The 13,918-nt window shown below is 42.2% G+C and overlaps 1 protein-coding gene and 2 long non-coding RNA genes across 3 annotated transcripts in view; all 3 read right to left on the reverse strand.

Moving 5' to 3' along the window:
* atp5po (ATP synthase peripheral stalk subunit OSCP) overlaps positions 1 to 13,918 on the reverse strand; it is a 39,790-nt gene that overhangs the window by 8,981 nt on the left and 16,891 nt on the right. The gene's annotated exons all lie outside the window — the stretch shown is intronic.
* On the reverse strand, positions 9,169 to 11,046 carry LOC310812920. Its single transcript, XR_014554532.1, has 4 exons — positions 10,949 to 11,046; positions 10,528 to 10,605; positions 9,915 to 10,017; positions 9,169 to 9,349 (listed from the first exon to the last, which is right to left on the reverse strand). It is a non-coding gene; the product is annotated as an uncharacterized lncRNA (long non-coding RNA).
* Positions 11,711 to 13,816, reverse strand: LOC310813641. The gene is made up of 5 exons (XR_014554554.1): positions 13,744 to 13,816; positions 13,095 to 13,433; positions 12,738 to 12,831; positions 12,361 to 12,406; positions 11,711 to 12,214 (listed from the first exon to the last, which is right to left on the reverse strand). It is a non-coding gene; the product is annotated as an uncharacterized lncRNA (long non-coding RNA).

Below are 13,918 nucleotides of genomic sequence, written 5' to 3' on the forward strand. Positions count from 1 at the left end.
GTTACCGCCCTTTCCCTTCCTATTGCCATGGTGATGGCATAGGTGCGCACACCTGTTCTCACCTGGTCGTCAAGGGTGGACTATAAAAGGCTGGGAGGAACTCACAGATGGTGCCAGTGGGCCATTCAGCAACCTATGTGTTGTGTTATAGCGCTCTTTTACTACGGTGGTAGTGTGCACCGGTGTCGGTAAATCTGACTCTCCTTGAGAGTGTGTTTAATTACAGTGTTAACCTTATTTTGCTATAACTGCTATGTCTTGTTACATCAGTCCTCGCTTTCTCCCCTTTTCAAGAAGGTAGTTTTCAGTTTGTGTTTGCAAGTTCTCTGAACTTTGCTATTATTTTGTATGATCAATAAATTATTGGTTTATCTGTATTCTCCCGTATGCCTCCGCTTCTTTGTCCCCCGGTCCACTTTATTACTCCCCTCATCCCCTAGACCTTGCTTGGGGACGTAACAAGTGGGGGCTCGTCCGGGATCTGTGGACAAAAAGGAGGTTGGTAGACAAGTTTATTGGATGAATCCGTTTTTTGTTAAGTTTTGTGTTGTGTTGATTTTGTCTCCGGTAGCTAGCGCGGTGAGTATTGTTATCTGGATGTCCGTGGTCTAGCCGTCATTAAGTACTCAAAACAGTCGGTTGGGTAGGTGGGTATCCAGCTAGACTGTATACATTTTTCCTTCGGGTACTCGTTTATTGTTTTACCTGTCTTATTTTCGGAGCGAATCCTGGGGTTATCGCGTTCGCTACAGGTAGATAAATTCAGGTCGTCAAGTTCTCCCTATTGGTGAGTTGTTGCAACTAGGCTACTTGTTTTTAGCTTAGCCTAGCCTTGTGGAGGCTACGTTGCTAGCGTAGGACTACGCGTGTTGTTTTGTTGGCTTATTCGCAGTATGTCAGTATTTAATTTGGGTTAGTTGGTTTATCTGTATTCTCCCGTCTGCCTCCGCTTCATTGTCCCCCGGTCCACTTTATTGTTACTCCCCTGATCCCAGACCTTACTTGGGGACATAACAATGGCATTCAGCAGATGCCTTTATCCAAAGCGACTTGAGTGAATCATCTATCCATCAGTCAACATGAGAAAAAGTAACCTATGGTAGGACAGGGGCTATTGGCAGTCACAATGCTAGAAGTAACAAAGATTTTTTTTAATTTATTTTCAGGAGAGAAACTTGCACAGAGGATAGTGGGGATGAAGATGTCTTTTGGAGGGACAGTTAAGATGTAGCCTGAAGAGGTGGGTCTTCAATCTATGGCGATTTTGATTCTTCGATTGAAGCTAGGTAGTGAAATGCATCAAATGGCCTCTGTCTTACCAATTAAATGGAACATGAAAGATAATTAAATGTACATTAAGGAGGTATTGTGCAGAGCTGTAGCCTTGCTGAAACCTTAAAAGTCAACTGTTGCCCTCAACTGAGATCACTTTAAGGTTATGGTCAACTTTGAAGTGTGTAGCACAATGTTGACTGTCATGTGTACCAAACTTGCAGTCAGTAACACATGCAGTTGAATTTTAAAAGCCCCTCAACAAGTAGCAATGTTGGCCTGACTTGACATAATATACTGTAGGAATAAGACAAGCTTGATTTCATTTGCAATTCATGTTTTTTCATTTTATTTATTTTTTTATATGCTGTGGTTTTAATCCCAGTCTGTCTTTTCCTTGGGACAAATGGCCTGTGGGAGCAAGAGAGTCGTTGACATTACTATGCTGTCAAAAAATATAAACCTTCAATTTCAATATTTTGAGCTAAAGAAACAAAAGCAGAGTAGCGGAGTTTGACGCATTTATAAAACAACCTATAGTAACAGGTCTGTATTATCCAGCATCATACCTTTTATAAGGGTAGTAATCCAGGGCCATAGTTTCTTCCTGGCATCCTGGGTCCCGCAAGCCTCAGAGACTGGAGAGAAAAAACATCAATATTTACTATCACTCCTTCTCCATCATTCATGCTTATTACTCATTAGTGTTGGAGATCTTTTTTTTCCAATAACCTGTATTGCACTAGTGTAAAGTATCTGAGACTGTGACATATTGTTTGAAAGAGACCTACTACAATAACAATGCTAGATGCCTGACCTCTACCATTGAGTAAGGATTTTAAATGGCAAAGACTCTACCACCTGTGGCTGTGATGTCACAGGCCCATTGTTGGTCCTATCTGGGTACAACAGGTTGACGTATTTTCGCCGAGGGGGACCTGTCACACAAAGGTGGAAAGTGTTAACGTTATCGCTGAGAGATGATGACTACATAGAAATGACAGCATGAAAGTAACACACCTCAAACCTAAAGCATATCCACAATATGGATTATATTCTACACATGAGCTGGCTAGACTGGTATAATCACCTGCTTTCATGGAGTATGGGTTCACTCCATTTTTCATGGCATTAGAGCCCTTTGGTGGTGGTGGAGGGGGGAGGGTTGACCTTGGAGGAGGTGGTGGAGGTCTGGTCTGTGGAAAAGTATGAACAAAACACCAAAAGCATGAAAAATCACTGGTCACATAAGACTGTATTTGTTTCCCTTTAAATGGCTGCTGAAAGTGAGAACTGTACCTCCTGCTGAGATGCTCTCTCCTTCACCCACCCCCCCTGAGACGCATCAAAGACCATCTGAGGAAGAAGAGAAGAGGAGTTGACAGAAGTCATGACAGCTATATGGTCTCTCACTGTAGAAATATAAACATCTGTTGAGACAGCATAGCAAACTATATTGGTTTGTGAGTTATTGGTCATTTCAGTAATATGCTCTTCAATATTTCAATAATAATCAAGACATTGCATTATTACTTTGTTACTGTTGATGGAATAAGTGTGTTTGGAGTGACTGACCCCCTGTAAGTTGTTATCACTCTGTTATTGCATTCAGTTCAACATGACAGACGGGTAAAACAGAGTTCCTCAGAATATGAGGCACTGTTTCCTTACAGGTTCGTTGGAATTGTCAGGGAGGAAGGCCTCTTTTGGTCTCCTCCATGTCAGCCAGCTGAACCAGCCCTCTCCACTGGTCTTCTGCTTTGCAGCAGGGGGCTCAGACCCTGACTGGCTGGGCGCCTGAACAATTTGTTGGCTGGGGACTTTTGGCTGATTTTGCTGGGTGGTCATTACATAATCCACATATCTACTCCGAACATCTGTGACAAGAACAATCAATCTTAAGCTTCTCTGCTCTGTAAAGCCCTCTCTTTATTACTCAGGATTTAGCATTGGAACTCTAGAATTCACTAGTTTAAAGGTATATTAATTGATATGTCACAGCAATTTAAATCACATAATCTCACAGCACACCCAGACAAACATCACCTTTTCTCCTGGCGTAAAAGTCCTGGGGGGCCATCTGGGTGTTGGGAGGTGGTGGAGGACATATCTGATATGAATGATAACCAATTAATCACAATATGCAATTGATTACTCCCAGGTCGATACTGTGAATTAACATTTGAAAATCAAAATTAACATACCATTGGGAGGTGCGGCTGAGAGGGACAAAAACTGTCCTTGACAGAAGCAGTGGCCATGGGTGGAGGTCTCACGCCAACCACAGGTAGAGGGTTCATTATTGGCCGAGAGAGCCGCTGATTGTACGCCAGTGGATCTGTGATAGCCTGGGGCTGGGAGAGACTGGCACCAGCCACACAAGGGGCCTCAACCACCATGGACAACTCCGAGAAGGCATCGTTAATGAGACTATCCGGTCCAGGCCAGACAAACGGAGCAGGCTGGATGTTGTTAACAGTTGAAGAGTCTCCTGCGGGCATCACATCATCGTGGGCAGCAACCAGCGCATCCACATCCTCCACAATCAGTGGATCCTGGCCAGACTGGGTGTGGTCCACAACTGGTGTGTCCATTTCGAGACAAACATAGTCCGCAGTCTGAACTTCCATGTCTTGGAGGATGTTGTTGATTGGCAAGGGGTGCAGTTCGGGTTGAATATTGTCCAACGTTAGTGCATCAAGGCCAGGTTGGACATCCACATGGAGGACATTGTCCATGGTCTGAGGATCCAGTTCAGGCTGGATGTCATCCACAATTGGACAGTCCCCTCTGGGCAGTTCGGCATCCATAATTGGAGCACTCAGGCCTGGCCGATCATCTGTGTTAATCAGAGCAGCCAATTGTGGTCTGAGATTATCCCTTGTCAGTACCCCAAAGCCAGGCTGGATCTCATCCACAACCAGAAACTCCACTTTAGGCAGGACATTGTCCACATCAGACGGGATGCCATCCTCAATTTGGGGGTCCAGTTCGGACCGGGCATCATCCACTCCAGGTCGGACGTCCTCCCCAATCAGTGATCCCAGGCCTAGCTCGATGTGGTCCACAACTGGTGTGTCCAGTTCAAGTCGGACCTCACCCACAATTGAAGTGTCTACACCTGGGCAGACATCGTTCACAATTGGGGCATCCAGTTCTGGCTGCTGAACACCGTCCATGAACAAAGCAACTGGAGTATCCAGGCCAGGCAGGACGGCAGCCACAATCTGAGTGTTTCGCTCAAGTCGGGTGCTGTCCTCAATTGGAATGTCCAGGTTAGACTGAGAGTCACAAACGATTGGAAAATCCACCTAAACATACATGGATGGTTTGTGTGGATTTGGTGATTCATGTATTTCGCCTACAGTATCTTCTTGCACCCATGAGTGTGTGAGTAAGTGAAGACTTGGATTCCTCTCTAGTGGTGTGTGTGTGTATGTGTATGTGTGCATACAGATGTGTGTATGGGCGCAGCAATGAATGACTGCAATCACCATGTTATCTATGTTATTCCACCATTATCCACAACTCATTCTTTAAGAATCTAGCTCTACATACATACATACACACAAACAAACTTACTGATCTCTTCTGCATGCACAGGACTGTCAGAAAATACCACGAGACGTATTCCAATAGGCACTCTTGAGACCTCTGCTGTGAAAGTGTCATCAGCTCCTCCAGGGTTCTACAGCTACAGGAGAGGAAAACACGTCAGGTCATATTAGATAGGTGTGGGACCGAGAAGGGGACTACACACCATGACCTGTTATTGTTCTTTAGAATTCTGACCCTAATGGGTAAATGTAAAACATCAATTAATTGAAACCAGGGGCTAACTGAGCTGAATTAGACTGCCTAGTGCATTGCAACTCATGACATGTGTCCAATATTTCCCTCCACTTCACCACAATTACATCTTCCATTCAACCACTCAACCACGCCCCCAAAAAAGACTGGATCTGGTTTACCCAGGTGTGTAGATATCATTGCTGTTACTTACTTTGCAAGGGGCTCATTAACTGGTGGAATGGCTCCCTGCCCTTGTGTACTCAGCTGGGTGAGATTGGAGGAAGTATGGAGGGGAAGATCAGAGGGAGCTTGCTCTCCCTGAAACCCTCTTTGCTGGTCAGCCGCTTGACTGCTCTGACTGGGGAAGTTGTTGGTAAAGCGGCTGTTGGGGTCCCAGTCATACCTCACTGTGAAAAAGGTCAGAACAGAATCTTGATTCCTCACATTGATTAATGAGCGGTCTATGAATGCACTGAATCTGAGCATTAATGTGGTTCTTACCCCATTGGTCATTTTGAATCGAATGATAGTATCCATCAGCATCATACTGATACAACCCTGCTGCCCAAGCCTTAACAACATGATCAAGAGATAAGGTCAATTTTCAGAAGCAAAGCGTGTATACCAATGTTGTAAGATGAACAACAATGGAATTAGGTGTTTTCAATAAAGGGCAAAAAAACAATCATATTTCAATTAAGGATACAGTAAGATTTCACATACAGCTATATTCCTCTATATATATATATATGCCAGTGTCATCGAGCAGGTGAAGTAAAATGTTTGTGTACTCACAGAATGCGGGTCCATGGCTCTTCTCTTCTCCCCTTAGGAGTAATATGTCAAAGGTGGTGACATACACAGTACATTGGCTTTAGATGCAGCCTTTCACCTGTACTCGAGCCTGCATGTCCAAGAATATATAATTTCGTTCCTGCACCTATGTTATATAATAGTGTTTCATTATGACATCATAATCATGACTTTATATGGAGTAATTATGACACGCTAGCCTTTTGACAGAATTATGTGGACGGAACTATTATGATCTAGCGGCTGGACTCTAGTCGCAATGGTCACAAACTAAGTCAAAGAACTCCTACTTACTGAAGGCTACAGTATGCCTGAAATATTAAGACAAACGAGGTAGCATCCCGTCCTTGAATACGGACGATAAGTTGCAGATCTTCATTCGTTTTAATGCAATTTATAGTTTGGAGGCCAATTACAATTTGTACAAAGACATTGTTCAAAATAGCTATAGGCTACATAATTTAGCCCATCCAAAGATGAGGACTCGGAGTATAAGACAACTCATTGGCAGTACGCGCGTGTCAAGAATGAGCACCTAAATCAGGTGCATTCAAAATACTTTATCGTTTGATCCGCACCAAATCTGAAACATGAATCATCAATAGATAAGACATGAGACATTGACATACTTATCCGTTAAGTGCGGTGTGTATGTGTTTCATGTTTTTTCTTATTTATTAATGTCTTTATATCACGAGGCCATTAATATTATTAAGCTTTACCCAATAGCCTACCGCTGCAACAATTGATGTTTGCTTTGCCTGGACAATACATCTATCTTTTTGTCTGTACATCAAATATAATTGACAGCTCTGTCCCTTTCAATCACGCACCTACAGTAAATGAAGTCTCTAACCAAACTCAAAAATTCATTGCACATGGTGTTAAATTAAGTGCAATGGAGTCAGATTATTAATATCAACATGTGTTTTGTTAATAATAACACAATACAGAGCCAAAACGTCACTGCCAATGCTTCTTATTTTGACTGTTAAATAGCCTATACAGTGAATGACGCCTGTCATACCTATAGCAAAATAAGTCTCACGTATATGCCTACCCACTAGAGCCCTGCGCGGGACTGTTTTCTTCATCCCGCTCCCGCCCGCTCTCACTGAATTTCTGACCATTACCGCCCGCGACCGCAGGGTGCGTGTTACACTCCCGCCCGCTCCCGCAGTGTGTATGTCCACTCCCGCCCGTGTCCGCTAAACTCTGAGAATTTCTGCCCGCACAATAATAGAGATGCATTGATTTTGTGTCTTCTCCTGTCCCGCAGGAGAAAACACGTGATTGTATAGGCTATTAATAAAGAGATTCATGGGGTTGTTTGTTTCGTTTCCCTGGCCTGCATGTATTTTGACGCGGTTAGGGAAAGCGCTTCTATTTCGTCAAAGCCCTACGTGAAATGTGAGCAGCACTTCCAGAGCTTCCGAAGCTAGGCTATAGTGTTAGCTAGCCTAGACTACATCCCGATCCCGCAGTGTTTTATTTAGCCGCCCGTTCCCGCCCGCAGCAAAATTCAAACCGCCCGCTCCCGCGAGATTTGCGTTGGGTCCCGCGGGACCCGGCGGGACCCAATCCCAATGCAGCCCTCTACAGTGTTGTATGGGCCAAGGATTGCATGATGGTGAAGGACGCCGTTTTGACTAATAGCCGCACACATTATTATGTTGCCACCACGTTGTCCCGGGTCGTTGAAGATGGCACGGTGTCCGCTTCCGCGGCCCCTTGTTTTTGCAAGGTTGAAACCTGCCTCGTCTACATATATTAGCTATATGATGCAGTGCATCTGCTTCTAGCTCCATGACTCTCTGAAAGAGACAAGACAAAACAATGTAGCATAGTACGAAAAGACTGGGATCAGTCAATGTGATGTAGCACCATACACTTCCAGATCCAGTACCAATGATAGGATAGTATAGCTGACCTGCACATATTCATATCTCAGCTGTTTTACACAGTTTCTTTCCGAATCTTCATCCTAATTCTATTGCGTTTCAGTAGACGAGACAGTGCAAAGAGACTCACTCTGTTGACGTTTTAGAATACGGTCTTATCTGCCATTATGTGGTCCTGCAGTTCTCTGAGTCTGATGCAGTTATTTGCAGTGACCATATTTACAATGTGGGTCTCCTGCTCTGGGGTGAACAGTCAACCTCTCCCACCAGATACTGATTTTCTACTTCACCTCTTACTCTGTCCAGTATTGGCCTCCATTGTTGTCCAAACCAAATGTTTACCTGTGGCCTATTTATAGTGCTCAAGCTCAGATTTGTAAGTGAACTCATTATCTAAGTGTTTTCACATGTATCAATGTGGAAAGGCAATTTGCAAAACAGTGCAGCAATGTAGCGACCAATGTTTTCAGTTTTGCTAAAAGTGTTATTAAATTGCAAATTGAGTGTAAAGCAGTGAGTTGTGTTTACAGTTGTGCAAAAAGTGTGTTATAAACTTACAGAGTGAGTGTAAAGCAGAGAATGTGCATTCAGTTTGGCACTTGTTAAATGCATTGGCTCCAAGTGTTAATGGTTTCAGAGATAGTGCTTCAAGAATCACTGTCAGTGTTTAAGCATTCAGAATAAACTGTAATACCAACCAATCATCGCTTGAATGTCACAGCCTATTTGAGTGTTGTTGCTGACCACGTGCATCCCTTCATGGCCACAATTTACCCATCTTCTAATGGCTACTTCCAGCATGATAATGCACCATGTCACAAAGCAAAAGTCGTCTCAAACTGGTTTCATGAAAATTACAATGAGTTGTTCAGTGTTCTTCAGTGGCCTTCCCAGTCACCGGATCTGAATCCAATAGAACATCTTTGGGATGTGGTAGAACGGGAGATTCACAGCTTGAAAGTGCACCTGAAAAATCTGCAGGAATTGCGGGATGCAATCATGCCATCATGGACGAGAATCTCAAAGGAATGTTTCCAACTTCTTGTGGAATCAATGCCAATCAATGAGGCTGTTTTGAGAGCAAAGGGAGGCCCTACCCAGTATTAGTATAGTGTTCCTAATAAAGGGAGGCCCTACCCAGTATTTGTATAGTGTTCCTAATAAAGTGTTCGGTGAGTGTATAGATCTGAACCACAGCCAAGTAGCTTGCTTACCTCCATGCCTCACGTCACGCAGGACGTATGTGGTGAGATGAGGTGACATAAACTTGGAACAGTCTAAAGAATGTGCTCCCTGACAGGCCAAGATACCTGAAACTCACGGGAAAAAGACTACCAAAGCATGAACCGCAGAAAAAGAGACATTCAAAACAGTATATGTTACAGAATATTTTATTATGAACAACTATAGAGGTGCCAGGAAGCAGTGGTCTCTGGTCGGGCCAGGCCAGGACAAGGGACTTAGTTATCTCGGATGATCTTGGTCAGTTTCTGGATCTTTGTCTTGGTGGACATGTCCACATACTTATCCCCAATGCTGACAATCATACCACCCAGGATGGAAGAGTCAGACTAGGAAGAGAAAGAAACAAAACAGATTGGAAACAAGACAAATGCTGGATATGTACAAACTCTGTGCAAGGCTAAGTACAGTTAATTTCACCTGCCCCAATTCAAATACACTCATTAAACTGGATACGTGCCAGCTCCGGATGAATTAACACATTCATGACAGCTCAAAGCTATTTATGATGAATATCAGGAGTCAAAAAGACCATGTATGTTGGCATGTATGAAAAAATCCAACTCTGTTGTAGTCAAGGACATCACACAGGCATTTCAATAAATAGACCACAAACTTTGTTTAACAGGTCATCCTTCCTTCAACCTTGAACCTTCCAGTGTGGTTCAAGGATAATGAAGGATAACCCATAAAACAAAGTGTGTGGTCCATTTATTGAAATGTCTGTGTGGGTTTTATTATGTAGGGAAAATAAAGAGGGAGCTGAAGACTAAGATCACAGTAAGAACACAAGAGTAATATTAGGAAGTTAGGAACCATGGTGTCAAGTGTACCATGGCCTGACACTTGGCACTCTTCATGGCTAGTTTGTGTCGTCTTAAGGTTGATTTATACCATGTTATCTGAATGAGCTCCTCATCAGTCTCAATCAGCTGGCAGAATAAGTCCACATTCTCCCCTTGTGTTACCGTCCTGCTTCCTCCAATCACCTGTATAGCTGGAGAGAAAACACTGGGCCATTAATCTGTCAGGAAACCTGCCTCAGACAGGCTGTTGATTGTACTGATGGGCTCATGTGGGATGGGAGAATAAATTCTATCATTGAATTGAGCTTGCACACAAGTATGTGGGAATGGTTCTTGCAGGATGAAAAATATCAGTTAAAACATTCACAAGACAGCATTATTTAAGCCTCTTGTTTTGAAATTGTATGCTTATGACCAACCTTTAATGATTAAATAAAATTGCTAAACTTTAAACCTATTTGAGCAGAATAGCTTCCAGTCATCAGAAGTTTATCCTACATTTACATAGTAGTAGTCAGTAGTAAGTAGTCAGTAGTAGTCAGTTGTAAATAAGCCTGTTGGGGCGTTATTACTCAAGGAAAATAAATTATAGGACACATGATCAGAAGCATGACAATGATAGACGTTTGACAACAATTACCTTCAGAAGGCAAAAAAAGGCAAAAAAAGAAAGAACAGAAAAGTGAAAAAAATTTAATTACCTTCAAAGGCAATCCTCGTCATCATGATAAGGGAGCAGAATGCATGCCCAAAATAACGTCCAATACACGTTTTCATTTCTGGGTGAATTCATTATAAAAAGCTTACAGTTATAAAGTATTGATTTTTGTATACATTTTCAAAATTCAGCTATATAATATACAAATAAAACGTTATAAAACATTGAGGACACACATCGAATGACGTCAGCGGTAATGCTGGAAAAAGGGGAAACGGAACTAAGAAATACACGCATCGAATGTTCAAAGCTAAAGGCACAAATGAGTCATGACAAAGTTTGCAACATTCAACAACAATCCAACATGATATGGATTGGATTCGTTTTACCAACGAACCCCTGTACTTCAGTCAATTCGAGAGCTGAATCATCGCTAATCAACAGTTATAGAGCAACATCCTCACCTTTATGGATCGTCTGCCATACCAAGATAAACCAACGTAGTTTATTCTATAACAGTCGCTATATTAACAAGCTATTATACCAGTGAGGGAAAGTGCGAGTCCACCAAGTTTTAATTGAATCCAGGTTTCACGTACCCTTCACCCTAGCGCCATCTTCTGGTTGACTATACTGTCAACTTACTACTATACTGACAAACATTTGGCTAGTTACAGAAATCCCCTGGTTGGTTCATTTATTTCAGGCTGGTCGAGGTGCAGCACATCCACGAACTGCTCTTCCTCCCGGGGAAAGCCTGCCCTCTCCAAGACTTCTCCATCACAGTAGAGAACTCTACTGTGACCTCCTCCCAGCATATTCTGGTTGATTATACTGTGTATGAGATGAGACAAACAGTTGACTAGTTACAGTTGGTTCATTTAGTTCTGCCTGGTCGAGGCGCAGCACATGTACGCAATACCTGAACATACAGGTTTATGGAACCAATCAAACAAAAATAGACGTTGTAGGTATTCCCTATCATCACAATGATGTGACATGACAACTGTGAATCCAGTGTATTATTATACAGCTGAAAAGTTGCTTGGCCCATGGTTTAGTAAAAAAACTGTGATATTGTATGTATTCACTTTAAGTGGGCTACAGAAAAGCCATTACTCCAATTCAACACAGGACAACAGCACTGTTCATAATTATGTATACTTCTTCGAGATGCTTTGTGCACAATAACCACTCAAATGACAATTCTACCCACAATTTCCTAGAATATGAGAGACAATGTTTCTTTTTGTTTATTCTCTTTTGTTTAGTCAACAAAACACATTACAGTACATTACAGTACATTAACCACAGAGTACAGTGAAGCTAGTCTGGTATACATATACAAATACATTTCCAACCACAGAAAGATACAGTGATGGGCCTTCAGTGTCCCATAGGACCTCAGTTGAATGTGATATATTCATATTATTATTATTAAACCTTTATTTTAACAGGGGTGTCCCACTGAGACCAAGGTCTCTCTTTCATGGGAGCCCTGCTTACATTAAAATACATTCCATTCAAAATGACATTGCATGACATTAGCCTACTACAAACAATACATTAAATTAATATCAATACATTAGCCTACCAGCCTGCCAACCATATGACTGTTGACATTTTCTAAACCCAGCCAGAGTCTCTCACATTCAGTCAGTCCTAATAAGAGGAGCCAGAAGTCTCTCACTAGCAGTAGTCTACTATCAGAAACTGTGGGAGTTGCGCTCCTGTAGAGGAAAAAGAAGAGAGATGAGAGGAAAGACAAGAGAAGAGAGGAGAAGAGATGAGAGGACTAGAGGCAAGAGATGAAACTTCTGATTAAGAGAAGAGTACCTTGTTTTTGCAAAATGATCAAGAGCTGTTTCTTACTGACCTCTCCTGTATCATTGTGATTCGGAGCCTGTTCCTTTTTTCATTTCCTGCAGAAAGAGACAAAATATCTAGGTTTTTCTTTTATATTATCTTATTCATATCTATTGTATCCTTAAAAAAACATGAAACCACAGTGCTTCAGCAGTTCAAATGGTATACTGGTTCAAAGTATATTTTCAGATAACATTTCTCTCAACTTTGTACGAATCTCACCATTCACTGTCATGTGTCCAGAAAACGTACCAAATTATCTACAGGTTGATATCGATTCCTTAAACGACAATTTTTCACATTCACAAACCAATAAGAGTCAGAAGACCCACTGATCCCTACTTTGTCATAAGGAGGCATTCCCATATCCAGAGCTACTGTACTCACCCACACCAATAAACCAAGCTGCAGACGCATATGCACAGGACCACTCCTCCAATAGCATAGCGAATTACGAAAGGGAAAAATCTTGCCAGCTGGTCTGTATAAAATCAGACACAAGACATTGTGAGGTGACCTTACACAGGCAACATATATCTTTGTATTCTAGAATAAACATAGCCACCTGGGAGAAAAATGTTAACGATCATTTCTCAACAGTAATAATTAAAGCCAGTGATTTTGGCCAGGTAAGATGAAAATGTGCATACTAACACAGAGAATTACAGCACATCGCTCAACATTACTCTTTCACCTGATATTGATACTGCTATGATCTCATTGTATCCAAAACAATGAACCTACTTTCTGTTGGCTTGTCTGTGATGGTCAAATTCCATTCTATTGTCCTTTGAACACTCTGTCGATCTGTTATGGAAAGGATGTAGATCCCTGTGTCGACTGTCTCAGCAGAAAAGATCCTCAGTTTTGTAGACATAGCAGGGTCAACACTAAACTTGCCTAGGGTGTTGTTTGAAATAGTCTTATTGGTTAAGAAATTATGAGCAAAAATGATGACTGTGTCCCTTTTCCAGTTAACTTGAGTTGCAGTCGTCATGGATCCATTGTACTGCAAAATAACCTCCTCTCCCACAGATTTTGATTTATTTATCTTCATAGATGTAGCTTTTGGGACAGTTGACTCTGTGAGAGACATAAATGTTGGTAAATGAACATCTGTGGAATGCCAGTATAAAGTAGACAAACTGAGTAAGAAAAGCCTGCCCATGACACTTGCTGTAACAACTCAGCACTGTGTTTTATAGTGCAAGGTTAATCAATGCTCTTTGGGGGCAGCAATTGGCTTTTTTGCTGGCTTATGCTCCTTTATTTGATTTGATTACATCACACGCAAACACACACACACACACACACACACACACACACACACACACACACACACACACACACACACACACAAATGCAAATGAAGTACACTGAACTTTCACTGTACCTGTGTAGACATGGTCCAGTAGAGTGACCAGGGACACAAGACACCAGACGACACTGGACATGATTGACAGGATGATAGACTGAGTGGAGTGATACTTCAGTGTTAGTGTCACAAGCAGCTAACAGGAAGTCTCCTTAGAGAGGCTATGTCAGTGGTTTAAGAGAGCAGGGGAAGT

This window comes from Argentina silus, assembly GCF_951799395.1.
Source record: "Argentina silus genome assembly, chromosome: 12".
Lineage (NCBI taxonomy): Eukaryota > Metazoa > Chordata > Actinopteri > Argentiniformes > Argentinidae > Argentina > Argentina silus.